Source organism: Vespa crabro, chromosome 16, assembly GCF_910589235.1.
Source record: "Vespa crabro chromosome 16, iyVesCrab1.2, whole genome shotgun sequence".
Lineage (NCBI taxonomy): Eukaryota > Metazoa > Arthropoda > Insecta > Hymenoptera > Vespidae > Vespa > Vespa crabro.
The window spans coordinates 1,841,382-1,866,063 of record NC_060970.1 but is presented as its reverse complement, the minus strand read 5'-3'; the positions used below and the strand labels follow the sequence as shown (position 1 = coordinate 1,866,063).

The following is a 24,682-nucleotide window of genomic DNA, read 5'->3' as shown; positions in this document are numbered from 1 at the left end:
GAAGTGATAGTGGTGACGAAAGTGATGGCAGCGATATAATAATTCGAAATCGGAGTTCTGTATTGCTACTAACAAGTAGTGATTTAGAAGACGACGAGATAAGTAACATCGAAGACGATACAAATAACACTAAAGATAACGATGATATATGGTCGACAGAAGATGAAACAATAATTTTGGAACCTTTTGAAGGCAGCCCCGGCATAAAAATTATGCCTAGTTCTACAAAAAATGTGATGGACAGCGTCAATTTATTTATTGGAATGGACGTTTTCGAGCACTTAGGAATCCAACAGATATTACTAGATTATGCAAAAATATAAAATTCCATCAAGAGCGAAAAAGTGGACAGATATAACGGTAACGGAAATGAAAAAATTTTTAGGACTAATAGTTCTAATAGGTCAGGTAAAAAAAGATGTGTTCCACGACTATTGATTCACAGATCGAGGTATAGAAACTCCATTCTTCTCGGAAGTCATGAGCAGAAATAGATTTGTGCACATAATGCAGAGCTGGCATTTTTGCAATAACGACAACATTCCTCAAAATGCACATAAGCTTGCTAAAATCCAGTCTGTCGTTGACTATTTACAGCGAAAATTTAACGATATATATAAACCCAATTAATAATTATCTTTGGATGAATGCATAATTCCGTAGAGAGGTCGGCTATCCATTAAAACATACAATCCGGCAAAAATAACAAAATACGAAATACTCGTAGGAATGCTGTGTGAAGCTGTCACAGAATACATAGGCAATTATCACGTGTATGCTGCTGATGGCAAAAAATACGGCTTTAACGGTTATTGAACAATATAAAAACATATGATATCACATTTATCAAGGTAATTATTATAACAGCGTCAAAATGGCTAAAATTCTACTGCGAAATAAAGTGCGAGTGTGCGGAACCATTCGAAAAAATACAGGTCTTCCTCCATCACTACAAACATTGCGACATCACTTTTACGTCAGCACGGATTCCGTAGGTAATCGGTATCATACCTTGAAAAAATATTAATTATTTCTTATTTCAAGTATGTCAATATATGGATTATGGTATTATTACATAATTATTAAACTGAAAGCCATTGTAATAGATAAAATAAATGTAATTTATCATTAATATCTTGAAAATAAAACATTTTATTAAATCTAATTATCCTATAATATGTCCTATAACAGAAGGCGGACAGTATATTGTGAAGGTGGGCACCGGAGGGGTGCCTGCACCTATGCTACCTCGCCCATTAGGGCATACGCTACGGTTCTACCCACAGACAGCAGCCACCACTGCGAAGAAACCGGATTCGGAAAAACCCAAAACTCCTGCCGGCGGGCAGGGTGAGCGGTTTAGCCACGGTTGACATCCTCACAGCAACGAATCCCTACGGTGATGCCAACCGCGCCCACGGGGAACCACGGGGAGGCCCACTCACAGTACCACGACCCTAGGTACTCGTTCCGTAGGATGGGATGGGATCGGAAGGATTGTAGGATGAGGTAAGAGTTGTGAGGGTGTGTGAGGAAAAAAAAAAAAAAAAAAAAAAAAAGGGAGACGCGCTCGAGCGACTCCGACCCTATCCTGTTCGAGAGTGGGTTTACCTGAGAAGATTACAGCCTCCCACCCCCATCACCGGGACTCCGACAAGCCCAGCTGAACAGGACTTACGAAACTAACAACCCTTGATAAGGAGGGTTTCTTTACAATAATCCGCGAAGAGAGAGAAGGCCTCTGCCGTTGAGACAAGATGTCTCGCTGCTTCGGGCCAGCTTCTTTCGCGAAGAATTTCCGCCAGAGCAACTCTCTGGGGGTCAAAGACCGGACAGTCGACGATGTGGTGCAAAACCGTGTCCTCTTCGCCGCACTCGCAGGTTCCTTCCGTCGTTATGTTCAGCGTCTTTAGTTTCGCCTTGAAGGCGCCGTGACCTGAAAGAAACTGAGATGTATAGTGGTTAGGGGAGATGAAGCGGGCACCCATCCTTGTCTTGATGTCCGGGAAGTACGCGTGTGTGATCCGTCTCTTTGTGGAGAGCTCCCACCTAGATTGCCAAATCCTGTAAATTTCGTCCTCTACTCCTATTCTTATCGCACGTTTGTTCTCTGCGCCTTCCAGTCTACGCGTTATGGTCCCGTTCTTCCTATTCTTTCTTATTTCGTAAATCTTCCTACGTTTAAGGAGTTGGAGGTCGACCGGTGGTTCTCCCGCTATTACGCAGAGGGATTCAGTCGCTGTCGTCCGGTACGCGGATGTAACCGAGATGAGGGCCGATCGCTGGGTCGCGCTTAGCCTTTTAAGGTCCCCTTCGGTGCAGAGGTCTGACCATCCCGCCGCTGCATACGTAACCGTGGGAGTAAATACGCCTCGGTATATAGTCCGTAGGGCATAATGACGGAGCCCCCATTCCCTAGCCGCTAATCTTCCTAATTTTGCGAAAAGGGGCCCGACCTTATCATTTAAGTACCGGCAATGCGTCGAAACTCCTAGGCCTTTATCAAAATGGATACCGAGATATCTAACTGATCCCTTGAACCTGATGCTACTACCCCCTATCTTTATAGTAGGTGGCCTACTGGCTAAGTCCGTCTTTTTCAACGTTTTACGCTTCCTATCTGGTCGGAGTCCCCCCCTTCTCCCTATGGGTTTTCTCTTAACCCAGTCACTCTTCAGAACGATAGCCTCCGTTTTCCGTTCTGAGATTATAAGTTTCGCCGCGGAGCACCATTCCGTGATGCTCTTAACCGCACGGTTCCCTACCTCCTCTAGTTCCTTCCTAGAATCGCCGTCGATGATAACGAGTAGGTCGTCCGCGTACGCGATTGCGTTGATTTCCGATGATTTCTCGAGGATTCGAAGGAGCTGGTCAAACATGAGGTTCCAGCAGGAGGGGCCTAGGACCGAACCTTGTGGGCAGCCTCTCGAAGCCTGCTTGGAAATCTCATGCTCTCCCAATGCTATCTTCACTCTACGGTCCGCGAAGTAGTTAGTCATTACATTGAAGACATTCCTCGGGCAGTCTCGGTCCCGGAGTGCCTTGAGAACCAAGGGCCACCAGACATTATCAAAGGCTCCCGAGATGTCGAATAGCAGTGCAATGACGTATCTCCGTGAGGAGGCAGAAACGATTCGGCGCATCTCGACTATCGCGTCCTCGGTGGAGCGTCCTGGGACGAAGCCGTATTGTGTATCCGAGAGTTTACCCGGCGCGAGGGATGTAGCTTCTAGGCGCATCTTGAGCAGCCTTTCTAGAACTTTTCCGACGACCGAGAGGAGGCATATGGGCCTGTAGGATTTGGGGTCTTCCGCGTCTTTATCTACGCCTTTAAGGAGTGCTCTTAAGGAGCCTTCTTTCCAAATGGATGGGAAAATGCCCCACTGGAGGCAGCCGTTAAACAGGTCTACGAAGTGGGAGGGGATGGTGGCAAATGCTCTTTTGAGCACGCACACCTCAATGAGGTCAGGCCCCGGGGCCTTTCCGTTTTTGAGGGACTTTATAACGCGCGCCACCTCTTCCGCTGTGAAGGGAGGGGCGTCAACGGTTTCCGGGGCATCTCTAGAGGTGTTTCGCACCGCGCGTTGTTCATTCGTGTCCTCGGACTCGCAGTCGTCCGGGACATGTGTGTCGAGGAGGACTTTCGCTGTTTCGCGGACGTTCATAGTCTTTTTTCCGTCTCTTTTCAGGGTGTTGATCACCCTTTCTACGCGAAGTTTACCCGCCTGCTGTTTATAGGTATATCCCCACGGATCTTTGTTACCCTGCTCCGTTACGAATTCCCTCCAACTTTCTATTTTTGCGCGCCGTATCGCCTTACTATAGGCTCGGAGCGACATCCGATATTCCCGCATCAACTCGAGACGAGTCGGATCGACTTTCTCTCGTTGGAACGCGCGCCTAAGCCGAGACACCGCCTTCTTCTGTGTCGTTAATGCTGACGTCCACCACGGGTTGGACTTCCGATGGGCCTTTTTCCGTGGCATCGATTCAGAGCACGCGGTTTGTAGGACACTTGTGAGCGCATTAGCTCGTGCCTCTACCTCAGAAGCCGATCATAGACTACTTCCCTCCAGCCTCGCCGTGGAAAGGGAGAGAAGACGCTCAGCGAAAAGGTCCCAGTCGGCTCTCCTGGTGTTGAACCTCCTGTTCCCCGCCCCCCGAGCGCCCCCCCCTCGACCCGGTTCAGTCTTCGGGGGTTGTAACACGATATCTATTGAGTTGTGGTCGCTGGACGTCCATCCCGATCTAACTTTCCATTGGCCAATGAATCGGCTCATGGATTGTGACGAGAGGGTAACATCGATATATGAGGAAACAGAAGGCGGACAATTCTATCTGAGCATACGAAACGCACAGATACTCCCGTGCGATGATCTAGATCGAAAAACAGCCGGCGCCAAGGAGAAACTGCGGCTGAGCGGCCGGTCGGTTGAACCGCTAGCGGTCGGTAAAGTGTTAATAATAACTAGATAGCAAACAAAATTAAACATAACCAGAAGGCTATATAAGATAAGCAGACTTGGGGATGTATCGAATCAAAATTTTTGTAAACATTACGATCTCGATGAAATAGTTGATGTATGTATTAAAATGAATCATTAATACCATTTTGAGAATGCATAATTCTTAAATAATTTTTAAAACAGAAGCGCCATAAAAATAATATTAAACTATTTAAATTATTTTATAGTACAAGATATACATACCAACTTCAAATATATTTTGGAAAAAAAATCAAACGCACCATATTTAACACTAACAAGTTTTGTAATGAGCATGTGTAACAATATACCGTATAAAGACCACACAATTTACGCAGACCATTGGTATACCAATATCAATTTAGCCAAAAAATTAATTGCTTGTAACACTCATTTGGATTAATTAGTAGAAACTATAAGGAAAAATCGAAAAAGAATATCCGTAGAAGTTAAACTAAAAAAATTAAAACGAGACAAGTTGATTGCAATGCAAAATAGGAAAGGGATTATGGTTCTTAAACAACAGACGAGATATTTTAATAACTTCCACAAAACATTTGGCGCAAACAGTAACTGTATGCAAAAATAATTACACACGTGAAAAACTAACAGTAGTTTTAAATTACAATGTTGGAAAATGAGATGTGATTTGTCTGATCAGATGATAGGATATTCTACACCACACAGAAAAACCCTCATGCGGTACATAAAATTAGCTATCGAATTGTTATTAAATAAATCAACTACGAATATATAAACTGACAACGAAAAAGGAAAAGTAAAGATCTCTGACTTTAGAATGGAACTATCAATGCATCTCATACAGTGCCATGATGTAGTAACAATAGGGCCATCAAATGTATCTATCCGAAGAAGAGTAAACCATGAAATGTAAAAGAAGGTAGAACTAGCATACACGGTGCGAAAATTTGACAATGTTAACAAAAAAATTTTTCAAGTTTTAGAACAAAGAGTGCTAAAATTCAGACAATAAAGTTACCATATACTTTGTACTGATAGATTGTCCTGATTAGCTACATTTATGTTTGAATTGCTTTAGTAATACATCGATAGATAGAAGATTTGATAAAAATTAATTTTTCACTATTGATTTTCAGCAAAATAAGCAAAATTGCAACGCGACTAAAGTTCCTGTAAATTGTGATGAAATAAAATTATCTTATGTATAATAATAATTGAGATAAAAAAACAAGTAAAAATAAAAATTCAAATGACTGCTTTGAAAGGGTCATTACAAAATAACCAATATTCGAAAAGATTATAACATTCATAAGATTTTTAAAAATTACTAGATTATTGCATTTAATAAATAATGATACAGTTGACAATACAGACTGATTACATAAAATAAAAGATATAATAAATTTGTTTATTCATAAATTCAAAAATTTAAACACATGGATGTCACCATTAATAAATCATTAATGCAATTTAAGAGACGTATTCCATATAAACAATATAATCCAACCTACAAAGATTTGGCATAAAAATTTATAAATAATATGAATCAGCGTCAAATTATTGCTATCATTTTATGATATATATAGGTAATGACAAAATAAATTCTAATAATAACGCACCAAAAAAATATGGAATTGTCACAATCAATTTTGAATAAATTATTTCATATGTTGAAAATTAATATGCGTTGCCTAAACTGTTTTCAACAATAATTAAAAATAAAAAACATGCCAATGGAATTATGCGTTCTAATAAAAACAATATATCGAGATTTTGTCGGTACAAAATTAAAAACGGGAAAATTTAACTGAAAAAAGAAAATAAATGAAACGTTTATGCCATTTCTACAAAGTACAAAACAGCAGAAATAACTGATTGTAGGCAAGAATAAATTCAATTCAATCGTATTTCTAAACCAAAATATGTCACTGAATATAATAAAAGCATGATTAAAATTAATCGCTAATTTCTTTTCGTATTATGAGATAATATATGAAAATATATAGAAAATTTTTCTTACATACATTCGACAATGCACTCTTTAATAGATATATACTGTACGAAACAATAAATAAAAAAAAAATAAAGTTATACTGAATATAGAATAAATATTATAGAATTATTATTAAAAACTGCACAATTAGTGGATTACGAAAAACGATTCAGAATAACTTATCGAATAGCAATAAACATCACGAAAACTACAGATGCAACATTGGGGTCATTTTTCAAAGAATATAAAAAAACAATAAAAAAAAAACAAGAAAATAAAAAACAATTTAACAATATCAAAAAATAAATATAAGCATATAAAATTAGTGAAAAATATAAGAAATGTATTGAAACAACATGCAAATACAAAAGATGCCAAATTGTGTTAGATGCACCATACTGCATTGAAAGATATCACACAATTATTAATTTTCTCTAAACGTTAGAAATTAAAAATAAGCATATCTTCACAAATTGAAACAGAATGTTACTACTACTTCTAGGCCAAAAATTATTTCAGTTTACTGGATGAATTGTTCTCGATTATTACATCTAAAGAAGATCTCGACAGGCTTACTTTTTGTGTTATGATATGTTTCATTATATTATAACGTTTAAATGCATATGCAAAAACACATTTATGCAAATTAATCAGATTTTATGGTTTTTATAATAATTAATATCGTTAACATACGCATAATTGGCATACGCTCAAGTACGCATAGTCAAAAAGCTGTAGAGGCGAATGTGTGAGCGCCGCCGTCACCAATTGTGACAACCAATCGCACTTAAATCACACTGCAAAGAGTTGTTGCATGACGCGTATTAATAAAATGACTCATTAATAAAACAAGAAAATACTATCCTAAGCTAATGAAACTAGATTAAGCCCAATAAAAAAACAATTAAAGCTGTACCATTCAAGAGTAAATCTAAAAAGTTAATTATTAATGGCTATTCGTCAACAATTAATAGAAAAAATTACAACTAGTAACTCATGTCAAGTCGAATCTTTCATCCTCGACATAATATATACTAGAGGGACTTACATTTGTTCACTTACTGCTTTAGATTCACAATAGCTCCAAAACACTTGCCCCGTTGTAGCTCGAAATCTATGTAAACTGTTCCGTAATAAGTCCAAAATGAAATAAATCGACGTAGATGGAAAATTAATTTGATTGAATTTGTAATACATTGACTTAATGACAATGCAAATCTGAAAAAGGATTAAACACAATTTTTATTAAATTTATCGTAACAAAAAAAAAGTAGAATTATATTAGCTATTAAATTTAAACATTTAGTTACCAATATTCTTCTACAGAAGCGTAATAGTTCCATGATCATCTTCCGTGATGCACTGACTCAAATGCGCAATAATTATTTAATAATTAAGAGGCAAACAATAAATTTAATTCGCGAATATCTATTGCTTGTTTTATATATACAGTACGTCTGATTGTAGAAAAAAAGAAAAATAAAATTCTATACGAACAAATATTGACTCTATGACTGATTTGCATCCAAATTATTCATACAGACATATTCCTAAAAGTTTTTTAACATCATAAAACGCAAACAAGTTTAAATTAACCGAAAAATATTAACAACAAATCTACTACACAATTCCTTCATTATTTTATCGAAACAAAGATCGATTCATCTATGGCTTCATGAACAACTGCAATCATAATCTGAAAAAAAATAACGGTATCATTGTACAATACCAAAAAATTGTTAAAAGTATAAAGCCAAAAAATAAAAGATTATTCAAATTCTTACTAATAAAAAGTAATAATGAAATAAACAAAAATATTGTAACGGTTTAGTACGGTGTACTATAATCCAACGAAACCAATTATGTAAGCATAAGAGGGGAATAACTAAACCGATACGATAGATGCACGGTGGCGACAGCACCGTTGCTTGTTTCCTCGTTCATATATTGCCCATACCTGTCGCTAAGATCACACACACCTACTGCAAAAGGTAGTTAACGTTAAATTCAACTAATAGTTTAAGTATTGGTAATACCAAAGGTCAATTTGTAATTTATTTTATTTTATAAACATAACTATGACGTTGTAGTTAACCAATGCTTTGGCGCTATAATCGCAATTATGGTGATTTCGTTGCGAATGTAATGCGTTCTCCGGCAAAACTCGTAACTAATATGCTTCGGCGCCACCACCCGCACACGTGGGAAACTAACCAAACAAACTGAGAAACAACAAAGACGCCGAAAACAAAGTAAACGACTAAGATGCCAGGAATACAAAAGAAATCATTTATTCTTTCTTAGACTCTTCTCGAAGTCGCAAAAAATGCCCAAAGTGGCTAAGGAAAAATTATCATACATTAGTATATTTTATTTTATAATTATAAATTATAGCATACACAACTTATAATTGTAATATTTATTCACAATTAAAAATTTTTTTAGGTGAAAAATAAAGCACCCGAGAAAATTTAAATCATAGTAAAACAGCTATTAAGAGAAGCAAAGAAAAAAATCTTCATGCAATAATGTTAAACCTATCTATAATTTTACATAGAGAGCAATTCATTTGTAAGTATTCCCTTTTAGCCACCTAAGCAGAAAATATAAAATTCCCATAAATTGGCTGATTATCAATATGGAAAATGAAATATCTATGACGACAATATGTATAAGAATCATATGGTTATAACGAATCGGATGAAATATCTCCGATGGGAAGAAAGTCAGAAACAATGCAGAGAGCAAGGTACTTTAAATAAAAAAAATAGTAGATTTTATAGTCTTAGTTGTATTAGAAATATTTCAAGGTTTTATATGTCCAATTTATTTTAAATCTGTATATGAACATGCGCTATATGTTGATCATAAAAACATTACATTATGGCTATATTATATTGAAATAGAAATGCGCAATAAGTACATCAATTATGCCAGAAATTTATTAGATCGTGTAGTTACAATTTTACCTAGAATAAATCAATTTTGATACAAATACACATATATGCAAGAAATGTTAAAAAATATTATTGGTAAGATTTGATATAAAATTAGAGATTATTTTTTATTATCTAACTTGATTTTATAGAGATTTATTATAGAAGCACGTCAAGTTTTTGAGCGATGGATGGAATGGGGACCTGACTAACAGGCATAGTAAACATATATTAAATTTGAATTACTATATAAAGAAATACAAAAGGCTAGATAGAGATATATAATTGTATAGGGAGATATAAAGTTCTGTAAAAAATTTAGAACGCAAAGTTTATGAAGGTGTTATAAACTATTTCGGAGATGAGAACTTAGATGAAAAGCTATTAATAGCATTTGCAAGATTTGAAGAAGGACAGAAAGAAGTATTATTTTAAAATAACAATATATTTAGTATCTCTGTTATATTAAGTATAATTTTAATACTTCTTTGATAGCATGATAGAGCAAAAATAATTTCTAAGTATGCTTTAGACAATATTTCAAAAGAAAGAACAAAAGAAATATTTAATGCATATGTCACACAAGAAAAGAAATATGGTGATTTTGAATGTAATTCATACTATAAAGATTAATATTTATTTAATACGAAATATGAATTGAAAAGTTTTAAGTATTAATATTAATTTGTATAAATTTATAAAAAAATAACACAAATTTCATAAAATTTTTAAATAGGTATTGAAGATGTAATAATTAGTAAAAGAAAATATCAATATGAGCCAGAAGTCAAGGAAAATTCTTCCAACTATGATGCTTGGTTTGACTATCTCAGATTAGTAAAATCTGAAGGAAATCATAATGTATTAAGAGCGTATGAACGAGCTATAGCAAATGGCCCTTCTACTAAGGTAATGAATATTTACATTTTAACAATTCTGAAGTCAAATTGAAGTTCCTTTCCATTAAATAAATTTTTTATAGGAGCATGGAAACGATATATCTATCTGTAAATTATGCTTTGTATGAAGAAATTGATCTGGAAGTTATAGGTAAATGTCGTCAAGTTTCAGGTACACTTTATCTTATATAAAATTATTGTTATATATAAAGAGTTTTATAGAGCTTTATAATACTTTATTGTTGCATATAAATGTAAAGAAAGTATACTTTCTTCAGGTAGATTTGCCGCGCATCTCATGGCGCGCCCTTCCTTTGTCTTTCGTTATCTATAAATTCTTTTGTTACCTAAAAATCGTGACGTTAAGATTTTGGGAGAGAACGGGCAGTAAAAAATAGATCGTAGACGAGAGTAATAATTAGTAAATAAAATTTAACAGAGTTAACAATAAACGTGAATTGTCGTTTCTTTGTTCACAGGTAAGATTAATTAGCAGTTAAGTAGTGATTAATAAATAAAGATTCATTTCTTTGTTCACAGAGAAACATATTTTCGTATCACTTCACCCAAATTAAAGTTACTATAAAAATAAGATATTACATAAAGATAAAATTTTATAATATTTTTTTATTTTTTAGAATCTGTTTAAATCTTATTCTACATAAAGATTTCACATTTTCTAAGATATGGCTATGTTATGCATATTTCGAAATACAATAAAAAAATTTTATTGTAGCGAGAAAAACATTAGTATGCTATTATTATAATAATTTTTTTTATTATTTATAAGTATTGAATTATTGTATTTTTAACTATTTAATTTCATTTATTTCTAAGTATGGTATTGGATGTGTATCCCAGAGACAAATTGTTCCGTGGTTACAATGATTTAGAGGTAGAAGGTAGAAAATTTGACAGATGCAGGATTCTGTATGAAAAATTATTTGAATTTGCACTTCAAAACAGCGCAATATGAATGAAAGAAAACTATAGTTACATTTATCTTATGTTTTATTCTACTTATATTTATTTAATTGTTATAATATCTATAAAGTTTCTAAAAGAATTAGAAACTTTATTAGGAGACTTTGACCGTACTAGAGCTATTTATGAATTAGCTGTGTCTTAGGCGAATTAAGTTATATTTTTATAAATTACTACTAAATGTAATTAAAGCTGTCTTTTTCTTCTATTTTTATTTTTTATCAAAAACATGTTTAATATTTTTATTATTTGTATTATTAGTTTGGATATGCCTGAACTTTTATGGAAGTTATATATAGATTTTGAAATATACAGGATGAAATAGGAAATACCAGACAACTATTTGAGAGATTATTAGAACGAAATGTTCATGTCAAAGTAAGCGTGATTTCATGGTATGATTTTATATATATATAAAACTTAATTTATAAATCTTCTTACATTATAATACACGCGTTTGTATAGTTTATGCTAAATTTGAATTAGTTAATTCTCCATTGGAAGATGATGTTGATAATGTTAAATAGTAGAATAACATTAAATAGTTTTGGACGAATTTAAATTGAAAAGAAGTATTCTTAATTTATATTAAAACTAATCTGTATTAAATAGAAGATATTTGGCTTCGAGAAAAAGATTTCGACTTCGTATTCTCAGAAGGGAAATATCTAAGAACAAATCTTAACTTCTTGGCATTAGCGAAAGCGTGGATAAAGCAAAAAATTTCTAGTGAAACTGCTAAAAATGAAAATTAACAATTAGAATCAGACAATTAAAAATAATTTATATCTTTTGTATTATTATTATATTTATATTGTGTAAATAGACAATATAAGTATTGTGGAGAATTTTATATTTATCTTGACTTATTTATAAAGTGTAAAAGGTATAAAATTATGCTTTGATAGTTTTTTTTTGTGTAAATACAGTTTATATTTTATTAATAATAAACAATTTTCTATAATTTATATTTAAAATCTTTATATTGAAAGTCCTGTATTATCACTTCCAATAACTTATATTTAAAAGTCGTAATACAGAGGTTTTACAATATATTATATTGCAAATATTACGAAATTTTACAATATATATATATATATATTATAAAATAGGGAATTTAATTAAAGATAGCATTATTTTATGCAAAGTATTCAGAGGCTATTAGAAAGGTAGTAATTTAAAATAGTATTTTCCATTAAGAACTTACAACAAACTTTAACTATTATCACTCGGATTATTTAGTACAACTAATGATCGGCAACTATCTTTAATATATGCTTGCTTATTAGGTTTGGAATATCTTACTTTAAATGCGACCATAACATGCAAGTAATAATCTTCAAATCATTTTAAAACAATCTTTATACATTTTCAAGAAATATATAATTTTGATAATAATCAATAATCATATTTGATTTTGAAACTTTTTCTATGATTATAATTCGTTTATCTTCCCAAAATAGCAGCAAATAATTTTTTTCTTTTTTGTCATTAAAGTGAAATGGATGCGTTTAGAATAAAATAAAAAAAAAATTAACTAAGATGTGAATAAAGAGTATAAGGAATTTAGAGACACATTTGAGTGGTCGAAATGTAAAGTTAATAAAGAATAAAATAAAAAGTCAATGTAATGCCTGATAAACAGAGTTTGAGTGATGAGGGTTAAATTATAATAAAGCAAATTATATTTGTGATATTGTAATATTTTTTACTTCATTTTAAAATACATTCAACTGATACCATTATGGATGAAAAATTATAACGGTCAAGTGACCACCTTAGCTCTATATGATCACGTGCATTCTCTTCGTCTAACTTTCTATTGCATTCTCGTACAAATAGGATTAAATTTCATCAATGACACGAGTGATATTGGCCTCTCATCAATCGTCAATCATCAAGACTTACTGGCCGAAAAATTTAAAGGATTCGTTATTTTGCGAACTGATTTATTTGGTAACCAAGATCATGTAATTTGGCTATTTTTTATGAAGCTATGTTAAATCTATGCCAGCAAATTGCAGACGATTGACAAGTTAAGAGGTAATATTAAAAAAAAGACGGATGAACAAAATGTTTCATGAAAGTGCAGGATCAAATTGAAAAAATCTTATTATAATACATTAACACAATATAAACTTAATCTATATAATATATATACGAGCCAATTCGATTAACACCACTTTTTGAATGTTTTCAAATTTATGTGTTAAACAAATTAATACAGTCTTCACTTTTTATATTCATAATAAATTTCTTCAATTTCCGTTATTTAATGTTGTTATTCCTGAAATAAAAAATAATTTATTTTTAACGATTATTCTAGAACTGTTCTATATTATTCACTTTATAAGTTGTTAAATAAAAGCTACGTTTGCATTTATACATTTTAAAATATTTATTTAAATTTATACTTTAAGCAGAATTTTAAAAAGCAATTAATATTATTTCACCATATTGCTCCAGTTTTTGTTTTATGGAGTTAATCCATTTGGCAAGTGAGTAATTCATATATACAATAACCGCAAATAATAATGCAAATATACTCAAAATTATTCGTTTCATTGACAAAGAACAAATAGGTTTACGTTAAATCTAGTCAACGTTACAGACAATAGCTTCAATTCAAATAATAATAATGATTCATACTTCGTTAATTTTATCATATTATTCTTCTTGTCAAAAATAATGCGTTATAATAATAATCTGGTGAAAATATTATTTAGAAGGAGCTGACTGATACACTTATATCTGCTTGCAAAAAGTATTGCAATTTTTCGTTTTTCCTCATATTGCTATTATTATCAAATACATATAATAATAAATTAGTTATTCCACTACATTATTTTGAAGAAATTAATAGCTGTATTTAATATATATTGGAAAATATGAGTTTTCCTGCCGAAGCGACGAATTATCTTTTAGTTTTAAGACTATAGAATCAAATCTATGTAGATGTACAACCTACGTTAGTTTAATTATATACAATAAATACAAAAATATTAACAATATTATTGCAAGATATATAAACAGATGTTTAAAAATTTACTTATAAAAAGATATTTACAAATATTCGTACGTTATGTGTTAATATATGTTCAGATCTTTATTTGATAAGTTATGTGTTCCTTTCGAATTTATAATACTAATGAGTCACGTAATGTAAATTAATTTCCGCTGCAAAAATAATCTCTAATCACGCAAGTGGCATGATTGTCATAAACATGATACGTTAACAATATTTTTTCACAATCCTTCCACGATATAGTACCACATCTTATGAGCCCTATATGTCATTGTGATCTATTTGGTACAAGCAATTCTTCTAACTTCTCAAAAGCATTTGCAAATAATTCACATACTGTATCACGAAATAAAGAGAACAGACTTTCATGTATTGGTGTGAAAATTATTCTTGAAAATTACCAAATAATGGCAAGAAATGATTGAACACAAAGTTGTTTGTCCAATATCGTTCAAGATGTATGACTTCAGTGATAATGCGAAAAAAAGAATAAAATGCGCATTAAAAAAATTGACATTTCTCCCGAATCATCGAATCGTTATGTACGTTTGTGTAAAAGTACGGTGCGCAAAACTGATAATGAAACATCAATGTATGTTTCATAATTTTTACAGAACAACTAGTATAAAGGATTACGGAATATGTATTCCGTAAAAGAAAGGAGACGTGCGATAGACGTTGTAAATAGACGTTCGGACTCTTTTCATCTTTAACAAGGGTTACGTGCACCTTTTTTTGCATGTGCCTGAAACAATTCATTATAATAATAAACTGGTGATATTATTATTTAGATTATATTATTTAGAAGAAATTACTAGATATATTTACATTATATTTCAAAAAGGATTGTAAATCTTCCTCTTTCGTTGATTTTTCCATATTGTTCTTGCTGTTTAAAACAATGCGTTATAATAATAAATTGGTGATAATATTATTTATTGTAAATATCATTATGCGGATTCGATAGAAATAATAATGAATTTCTAAATATATACTATAATTAAATAGTTATTGTGTATATAAATATACTTAAATAAAATATTTTGTAATAACAACAGAATACGTATGGTCAAATCAAAAATAGCAGACTGTACCCAAAATGGTCTAAAAGAAGCAATACGCGGGAGGACTACAGAAACGTAATATTTATATAAACATTTCATTATATAAAATAATAATTTTCATTGATTGTAATTAATTAGTGATATTATATATTTGTTTAAGAAACATAATTTTTTAAAACTCTATTGCTTGATTTTTCGAAGAAACGTGATGAGTTAAAATTAGATGTAATTCATATACGTTATTTTCTCGATATAGGATGGTGAAACAAGCATATTTGCATGAAATCTATGCTCCATGTTACAATGGTTTACACCATAAATTCTGATTGTAATTTATGTTTGCTTGTAATGATTAATAACTCATTAGAAAGATGAAGATTTTCTACACGATATTCTCGTTTCCGATTTTCAAAACAAGTTTCTATATGCGTGAAAATTACTTTTGCAAATTATTTTTTTCTAGATGATTTTTGCACAGAAGATGACATTTTTCCAAAATCGTAAATGAAAATCTCATGTAAAATAACTTTATTTTCTAAGTGAAGAGTCTTAAGAATTCATAGTGTAAATTTTTGTAAACACACAGGGAGAAAATTTTTTTAAGGTTGTTCCTCATCTTTCGTTCGAAGTACTTCGACGATTGGTATGATATATATAAATATCCTTCTTTGATAGGGTCGTACTAGACACGATCCACATCAATTTTACGATAAATACATAAATAATAATAAATATATTTAGAATAATACTTATAATAAGTAGTATATAAATTTACGATATAAAAACAAGATTTTATCAAATATTTTGGAAAAAATAATAATTAGTGAATATTTAAATATTAAATATTATTGCAGAAATCAAAATATTATTATGAGGTAAAACTCTTAGCGCTTTTTTTAAATGGTTTACCCCAATAGGATTAATCCATTCTGTACTACAAGTAGTACTATTATTACTACACCAAATAACAATGTAATATAATAATAGTAATAAAAACATATTTGATTATTATGTACATTATATACATTCTACTTTTTAATCGAAAAATCAATGATTACATGTTATTATTTGGATATCTCTGATAAACTTTAATAAGTACATTGTATTTTTAAAATACTTGTTGGAAGAAAACGAGCTTTACAGGAATAAACGATTTCAGGCAGATGGTACTCGTGATAAAAAATCGTAAGCTTTCTTCCTGATTGAATGCTGTATTTTCTTTCAATCTTATCATTCCTTTTAATGTCCAAACAATAAAATAATACTACTTGCTCTGTGTTGCGTTGTATGGGCGCAATTACGAGAGCGATTTTAGATGCAAGTTTTGCACCAGCGATGGGAGATCGGAAAAATATCCCCGATTTCGTCCTTGTTGTCTGCACTATATAGATCCACTTGACGTCACTTCTATGCTTTTAATTTTCGCACATCTGTTTGTCATTTGTTGCTATTAATAACTGCAAAATAATGGCCATTAATTCGTTTGTTTTCGACGCGTTAGCTGCATACGCTTCTTGTGCAGAGATTTTTTCGTATAATCATCTAATTTTTTCCATAAATTGTGCCCCTATCATGGACAAACGGATAAATATGATCTGCGATGATGTAGAAGAATCATCGGATTCTGACATTTCTGCAATTTTTGAAGAAATTGGATACAAAGGTAAAAAGCAAACTCATACTACAGGAGACGCATATTGTCAAGCAGCTCGGAATCTTATTCAGAAAATATTGACGAATTACCTGACATCGATCCATGGCAATTTCCTTGGACAAAACAAAATTTAGTTCCGAAAGTTTTTGATTTTGATGAAACACTATCAGGAGTTAAAGCAAATATTAACGATAAATCGTCAATATTAGAAATTTTGCAACTTTTCTTTTCCGAAAATATGCTTGAACATATTGTGAGAGAACTCAATAATTATTATACCACGAAAACTATATGCAGTAGTCACTCGCAATAGATGTTTTGGAAAAATACAAAAGTGACCAAAATGTATCGATTTTTTGCTCTGTCGATGTTAATGTCAAGAGTACAAAATTATCAATAGACGAATATTGGTCAACCGACGATTTAATACGCACGGAAAGTATTCCAAGAATAATGAAAAAAGACAGATATATAGCTCTATTACAAATGTTGCACTTCCACGACAATAATGAGACAAGTCCACATGCGCTAATAAAAATACGGAGCATCATCGACAGACTACATAATTCTTTTTCACGGGCATTTTACCCGCATAAGCATTTATTAAAACCAATATTAAAACCAACTGTTATTGTAGACTATAATCGCGTTATGAGAGCAGTTGACAAAACAGATATGATTTTAAAATCAATTAATACTATTCGAAAAACTTTGAAGTGGTATAAGAAATTCTTTTTCTACATGAAGGACCATTCCATTTATAATACTTACATAATTTATAAAATTACATCCAAAAAGAACATAACATTTACGAAATTTCATTTATATCTCATTCGAGAAATTTTACTAAAATATCCAAATGAAAATGTATACAGTAATAAGTGCGGTGGCCAAACTGCATCCAAAGATAATCTTTTACGACTGGTTCCAGGACATTTTCCATCAAAATATATCAATCCTACAGGAATCCGGCAGAATGATCGGCGGAAATGTGTAGTTTGCAGCAAGCACCAAAAGCGAAACGAAACACGATTCGAATGTAAAGAGTGTAACGCGGGATTATGTATTGAACCCTGCTTCAAATTATATCATACAAAGAGAGATTATCAAAGATTGTTAAAGATTATTTATGATTATTAAAGATTATTAAAAATGACTAATATTGTTCTTATTATTATTATTATTGTTTGGCCGGCGTGCCGGCCAGCCGCTTCAAGGAGAAGACCAGTAAAATTGGCTCCGCACACCGTTTTAGGAACGACTCGCGTATCGTGTTATCCGCGCGGACAACCTTCTACTATCGCGCCTGCTGCGGAGAGAGCAATTCTTTTCTGAGTACTCTGCAACGAAAGGGTTAAGCACATGAGGAGAAGTGTCAATCCAGGACAGACAGATGGTCGAGTCCGACCAAAAGATACTTTTTGTAATGTGCATGACTGGCAATGCCTTTTGCACTACTTTGTGCAATCGTACGAGTAAAAGCGTAGCGCTCAACTCGAGTCTCGAAATGTTTAAGTCTTTAACTGGTGCTACTCACGATTTCGCGCAGAGAAGAAACACTTGTACCCTTCCGTCCGCCGTCGATGATCGGATTTAAATATATATATATATATGTATATATATATGTATATATATATATATATATATATATATATATATATATATATATATATATCGATAACTCGACTGATTTTCTTTTTAATTTTGATTAAGATTTACTCTTAACGATTAAATTATAATCTCCTTATTGTTTTATCCTTTACTTTGATAAAAAAAATTCAGAACAAATAAAGCGAAAATGATAACATTTTTTGATATAGATATCTATACTGCTGTAGTCTCTAGAAGGAGTAGATAATTTCACCGAATAATTCAATAAACGCACTGCGTAAACAAATATTGGAAGAATGTATTTAGGACTAAAATCTTTGTATTACTGGTCGTATGCTCATAGGGATCGAAAGTGCTAAAGTATAAAATAATGAATTTATCTATCTATCTCTCTTTCTTCCAGCGACTCATTCTCCCTTTCCACCTTTATCCACTCTCCTGGCTGACGGTGCACCCAATAGGACGAGAAACAACTGTTTGTCAGTACAATGGGCCGCAATGTTAGTAATGCGAAAGATGTCATTGTAGCTACGGTTACAAAACGTGACATTGTTAATCTTCAATAGCATAACTTCTTTTTCTAACTGAATTATTCTATTTTTTCGAGGAAAGCCACCACTACTGCTTCCGCCATCGTCATTTTCACTGTCAATTACCTTTTCCCTTTCTCTTCTTTTTCTTCTTCCTGATCTATAGTTTTGATGAAATCTTACGTAGTTATTTACTGAGTGAGATTATTCCTTGTTTGAAATAAAAATATTGCACTCTTATTTTTTGGTGCAATTTTTTTTGCAATTCTTATTTTTACTATTTTCATTATTTCTTTTCTTTCTATGCATGAGGCGCCGACGTACCATCATTCGAAAACTAGTTATTCTAAGTTTCTACTAGCGGCATGTTTACCATCGTGGAATTTAGTTTTATCTCCTGCATTCTTTCTGACTCTTTTTTTTGTCTCTGTCGTTGTACATCAGGCAGAACAATCTTTGCGATTCTTTAACTCCATTCTCATTCTCTCTCTCTCTCTCTCTCTCTCTCTCTCTTTCTCTCACTCTCTCTCTCTCTCTCTCTTACACACATTCTTTCTTTCATTCTTTTTCTTTGGATTCACATACACTTTGTATTTTCTTGTTCTTCTTAACGTGGTCACTCGTAAGTTGGGTTTATTAACACTACCGCTACTACGCTGGAACAATGAAGAAATATTATCGATTGGATCTCGCGACTACTTTCTGCTGCTTGCTTGTTCGCTCACTTGTTTGCTTGCTTGCTTGTTTGTTCTTTTGGTTATTCGTTTGCTTAGTTGTATGGTTACTTTGTTGTATAGTTAGTTGGTTCCTTATTGGTTTACTTCTATCGTAGTTTTAGGTTAGCTTGGAAATTTTATTATTTTCAAAAAAGAACATTTGGAAACAGGAGGAAATAAACTCTTGTATGGATACTTGGTGTGATAGTTGTGTAAAATGGTTAGTAACGATCGAAATCATCGAGGTTAAAATAGAAAGAATTACTTATAACGGAATCATTTGATCGTCGAAAACGAGAGAGACAGTGAGGGAGAGGGACGGAGAGATAGAGAGAGAAAGAGAGTGAGAGAGAGAGAGCGATTAGTAGGGCTAAAGTCAGTTAAAGATCCAACTTCTCGACTAACTAAATGGCCTCTTAAATTAGCTGAATATAATTTCAATATCATCTATTAATCGGGAACTGTTAAGACAAACGCGAATGCTCTATCTCGGAATCCTCCAGAAACTATGTAGATCTTAACTATTCGTCCATCGAACGAAGCATCATATGACAAATCTTTGTATTCAATCAGACCAAAAATAAATGAAGAAACATTAAAATTGAAAGAAGAACCACCAGTAGGAATTTCGACGCCATTAAACATCTGTATAAACCAGGTAAATGGTGATAAATCAGAAATAAGATAAGTGTTGCATGAGGCGTCAGGTGGTTGTTCCAATATCTCTCTCTGCCCCAATCAAAGAGACGACGATTCGTATACTAGCTCATAAGACATGTTTGATTCTGCCTCGTGTCCGTACATTATATCGCCTCATTCAGAGGAAACATATAGGGATTCGGGGAATATGGTAGAATCAAACGATCAAATTTCGATCAAAAAAGACACTTTAGCGATCTTCATCAACTATGCGCTGAATTCTTTATAATGAAGGAACTAAACAATTGGCCAAACTCGGAAACTCCTTCAATATAAAGATCTAATGCTGGGACCAGCAAGAGTAACAAATTTCTGAAAGAACAAATTAATATCTCTACTCATTAAGGAAACGGGCAACATAATATTAAATGATGAAATACAGGATTCCGGACTCGTATCGCTATTATCAGTAACACGTGAGCTGGACTTTTGTACGATATCCATTTCAAAGACAATCAAAGTTGATAATGTACTATGGCAATACATCGAAAAAGGACTGGGAGAGATATTTAATGGAGAATCTTGTACGATTTGCATTTGTAAAAATTTGACAAAAACACCTGAGAAACATAAGAAGAAGGTCCTAATACGAAAATATCACGCATCAGGAGTATACATAAAGAGGTAACAAAAACTTACAAGAGAATAAGACAACATTATTATTGACAACGAAAACTTTCAACAGAATAAGACAACATTATTACTGGAAAAACATGAAAAAAAAAAATACAAGTTTTCATTCAAAATTGTTTAGAATGCCAACTATCAAAATTGATTAGAATAAATAATAAACACCCGATGATAGTAACAGACACCAAGTGCTGCATTCGATATAGTAGCAATGAATATTGTCGGTCCTCTCCTTCAAATTCCAAAGGGATATAAATTTATACTGATCTTCCAAGATCAACTTACGAAGCTCTCCACTACAGCAACCCATGTAACACCATGACATAACAAATATAATGATCAATGACTTAATTTGTAAATTCGGAGCACCGCGCGCTATCTTTACAGATAAAGGTACGAATTTTCTAAGTTCTTTTACAAAAGCAATTGCGCGAAAATTCAAAATAAAATAATATAAGAATAAAGCGTCTTATCCGCAGTCTAACAGGTTGATAGGAAGGTCTCACCATGTACTGATGGAATATATAAAAACGTTTGTCAAGAAGGGAAAGGATTGGGACAAATGATTAGGTTTTGCGATGTTCTCGTATAACACCAGTACTCATGAGGGAACTCGTTTCGTACCTAATGAACTAGTTCTCGAAAAGTCAGCTAAAATACCAGCGTTAGACCAACCATTAGATGAGAATTTGGAATAGACGTATTTTCAATATTACACTAAATTAATAAACAAAATTAATCATACACAATAGGTAGCACGACGTAATCTTGTAAAGGCCAAGGAACGATCAAAAAGGTATTACGATCAAAAAATAAATCCTCAACTATTAAAGATGGAAGACGAAGTATTTATTTTAAAGGAATCCACCTTAAAATTTGGAAATCAGAACATTGACCCTCACAAAATTCTAGAAATGCTTCTCCATAACAATATTAAATTACAAGTTAATGGAAAAACAAAGATATTTAATTGTAACAAATTAAGGAAATCGAAATTAAGTCAAACAAATATTGGAATTTAAACTGTTTCAGAGACGTGGGAAAATTATTAGCAGTAGCAGTAACGATGCTACTAATGGTTAAAATCTGTGCCGCCTTCTTGGGGTGAGACTGCAGAGGAGGGATCACCAATTACAATATTATCGTTGTTGGACACTAAGAATTGTGACGCCCCTACCGAAATGCTGAATTCTACGTAGGTTTATATACAACTACTCCGACTAACGAACGCACCCATGTACCTCAATGTCATGTGGAACTGGACCGCACGATATAATGTTTCAGAATGGCATCACACGTGTTCGTCGTCCACAACGGGAAAAGAGTATATATGTCGGACACGTCCTGGGAATTATGTAAAGCCGTGTTCAACACAGCAATCTTATGCATAACTTCCACACTTCAAATATCGGGGTTAAATGTCAACACTACAGAACATCGAATTGATACGTTAACAGGATCTATATTCACGGTTGGCCGGTTTTATTTGCACTGAAACGCAATTCGCCGTCCCATATGGCACTTTGGACGACATATTCGTGCAAGAATCTTTGAAGATGAACCTAGAAAAATACTTTGTAGGGTAAAATTCAAGGATAATGACGTAATTCTCCGACAAAGAATTAAATTCGCTTTCACGGAAATATATGAGGGCTTAGCGACAAAATTGACAATTTTAAGAAAGGTAGAAGCATTCTATATGTTGACTATGTATGACATCACGCTCGCACTAGAAATTATTTATGCGGTTACACATTATTAAAAAGTGGACATCCAAAATTGTTTATATTGGAAACACGTAAAGGCCGAACATTTGTATCAAAAATAAAACTTTTAGTTGAGGAACTTGATCTTTTGCTTACGTGAACTCAAAATTTGTTTTCCTAGAAATGACAATGAAGAACCAGATGACCTCATTATATAATGATGTCATAAAACAAAAGTGCGAATTGGAAAAACAAGTGTTAAAAAACGCTTTGGCACTGGCTACATTGCGCTCGAATGAGTTCGCGTACGTGATGAAAGGAGCCGGTTACATGGCTGTGACAATGGGAAAAGTGATTTACTTCATCAGGTGCACTCCGGTTAGAGTAAAGATAAGACTATCAAAAAAGTGTTATAACGAACTTAATATTCCGATCTATCAGCAAAACGCCAGTCTATTTTTAACACCAAAATCGAGCATATTAATTAAGTCAGAAACTACCAGGGTTGCGTCAGGGTTTCCCTGCCTCTGCCTTTTGCAGACGCAGGAATGTTCCGTCCCCTAAGATTTGCCTTAGAGGGGTTTGCGTAGACATTAGAACCAGCGTTAAATACCTGTGCATAGTAATAAATTCAAGAATGTCGTTCAGGTCCCACTTTAAGGCCCTAATCCCTAAAGCGGAGAGTATTCTCCGCTCCCTTAAGAGGCTACTTCCGAAACTTCACGGACCGGGGGAGAATAGGCGACTGCTGTACGGCGGAGTGATCCACTCGGTGCTCCTTTATGGGGCGTCGGTGTGGTGGCGCGCTGTCGTGGAGGACATGAGGATCGAGCGGGCTGATCGGAGCCTCCAGAGGAAGGTAGCGATCCGGGTATGTTGTGTCTATAGAACGGTCTCCTTCCACGCGGCTATGATGATCGCGGGGATTTTTCCTCTCGTTCATCTGGTACTCCAGCTGGCGGAGACGTATGCGGTTGTTAAGGACGCGGAGGAACCTGTTCCTACTAAGGCTATATTGGGTGCTCTTGCCAGAAGGAGGGCAATAGAAGCGTGGAAGGTTGAGGATCTTGGGCTCGTAGGAGCACCAGCAGCAACGGGAGTGCGTGCGAGGGCGACGATTGCCAAATGGAATGGATTGGGAGGCCGTTCTCTATCGGATCGACATTTCACACCACACAGCTGATGACCGGCCATGGTTATTTCTCGGCGTACTTAAATAAGATAAGAAAGATTCCTTCCTCACGTTGTTTCCACTGTGGTGGGAATGAGGATACGGCGGAGCACACTCTGGTCGACTGCCCGGCGTGGACGGATGCCAGGAATAAGCTGATCGGTGCGATGAGGTGAGGGCAGCTAACCCTTCCCAGGATAGTCAGGGTCTCCCTGACTGTCCCGGGGGGATGGAAATTCATAGGATTTGGCAATCTAGGTGGGAGCTCTCCACAAAGGGACGGATCACACACGCGTACTTCCCGGACATCAAGACAAGGATGGGTGCCCGCTTCATCTCCCCTAACCACTATACATCTCAGTTTCTTTCAGGTCACGGCGCCTTCAAGGCGAAACTAAAGGCGCTGAACATAACGACGGAAGGAACCTGCGAGTGCGGCGAAAAGGACACGGTTTTGCACCACATCGTCGACTGTCCGGTCTTTGACCCCCAGAGAGTTGCTCTGGAGGAAATTCTTCGCGAAAGAAGCTGGCCCGAAGTAGCGAGACATCTTGTCTCAACGGCAGAGGCCTTTTCTCTCTTCGCGGATTATTGTAAA

At 33.9% G+C, this 24,682-nt stretch overlaps 3 long non-coding RNA genes across 5 annotated transcripts; 2 read left to right on the top strand and 1 right to left on the bottom strand.

Moving 5' to 3' along the window:
• Positions 1–7,279: 7,279 nt before the first annotated feature.
• On the bottom strand, positions 7,280–8,326 carry LOC124429921. The gene is made up of 3 exons (XR_006943608.1): positions 8,244–8,326; positions 7,770–8,155; positions 7,280–7,677 (listed from the first exon to the last, which is right to left on the bottom strand). It is a non-coding gene; the product is annotated as an uncharacterized LOC124429921 (long non-coding RNA).
• A 27-nt stretch (positions 8,327–8,353) lies between these two features.
• Positions 8,354–10,412, top strand: LOC124429920. Of its 3 annotated transcripts, XR_006943606.1 has the most exons (4): positions 8,638–8,822; positions 8,905–9,208; positions 10,132–10,304; positions 10,378–10,412. It is a non-coding gene; the product is annotated as an uncharacterized LOC124429920 (long non-coding RNA). The 3 variants fall into 3 exon arrangements; XR_006943605.1 differs by lacking the exons at positions 10,132–10,304; positions 10,378–10,412 and adding an exon at positions 8,354–8,450 and having other exon boundaries at positions 8,550–8,822; positions 8,905–10,110; XR_006943607.1 differs by lacking the exons at positions 10,132–10,304; positions 10,378–10,412 and adding an exon at positions 9,548–10,110 and having other exon boundaries at positions 8,647–8,822.
• LOC124429923 lies at positions 10,409–12,133 on the top strand. Its single transcript, XR_006943610.1, has 3 exons — positions 10,409–10,466; positions 10,573–10,773; positions 10,835–12,133. It is a non-coding gene; the product is annotated as an uncharacterized LOC124429923 (long non-coding RNA).
• The last annotated feature ends 12,549 nt before the right edge of the window (positions 12,134–24,682 follow it).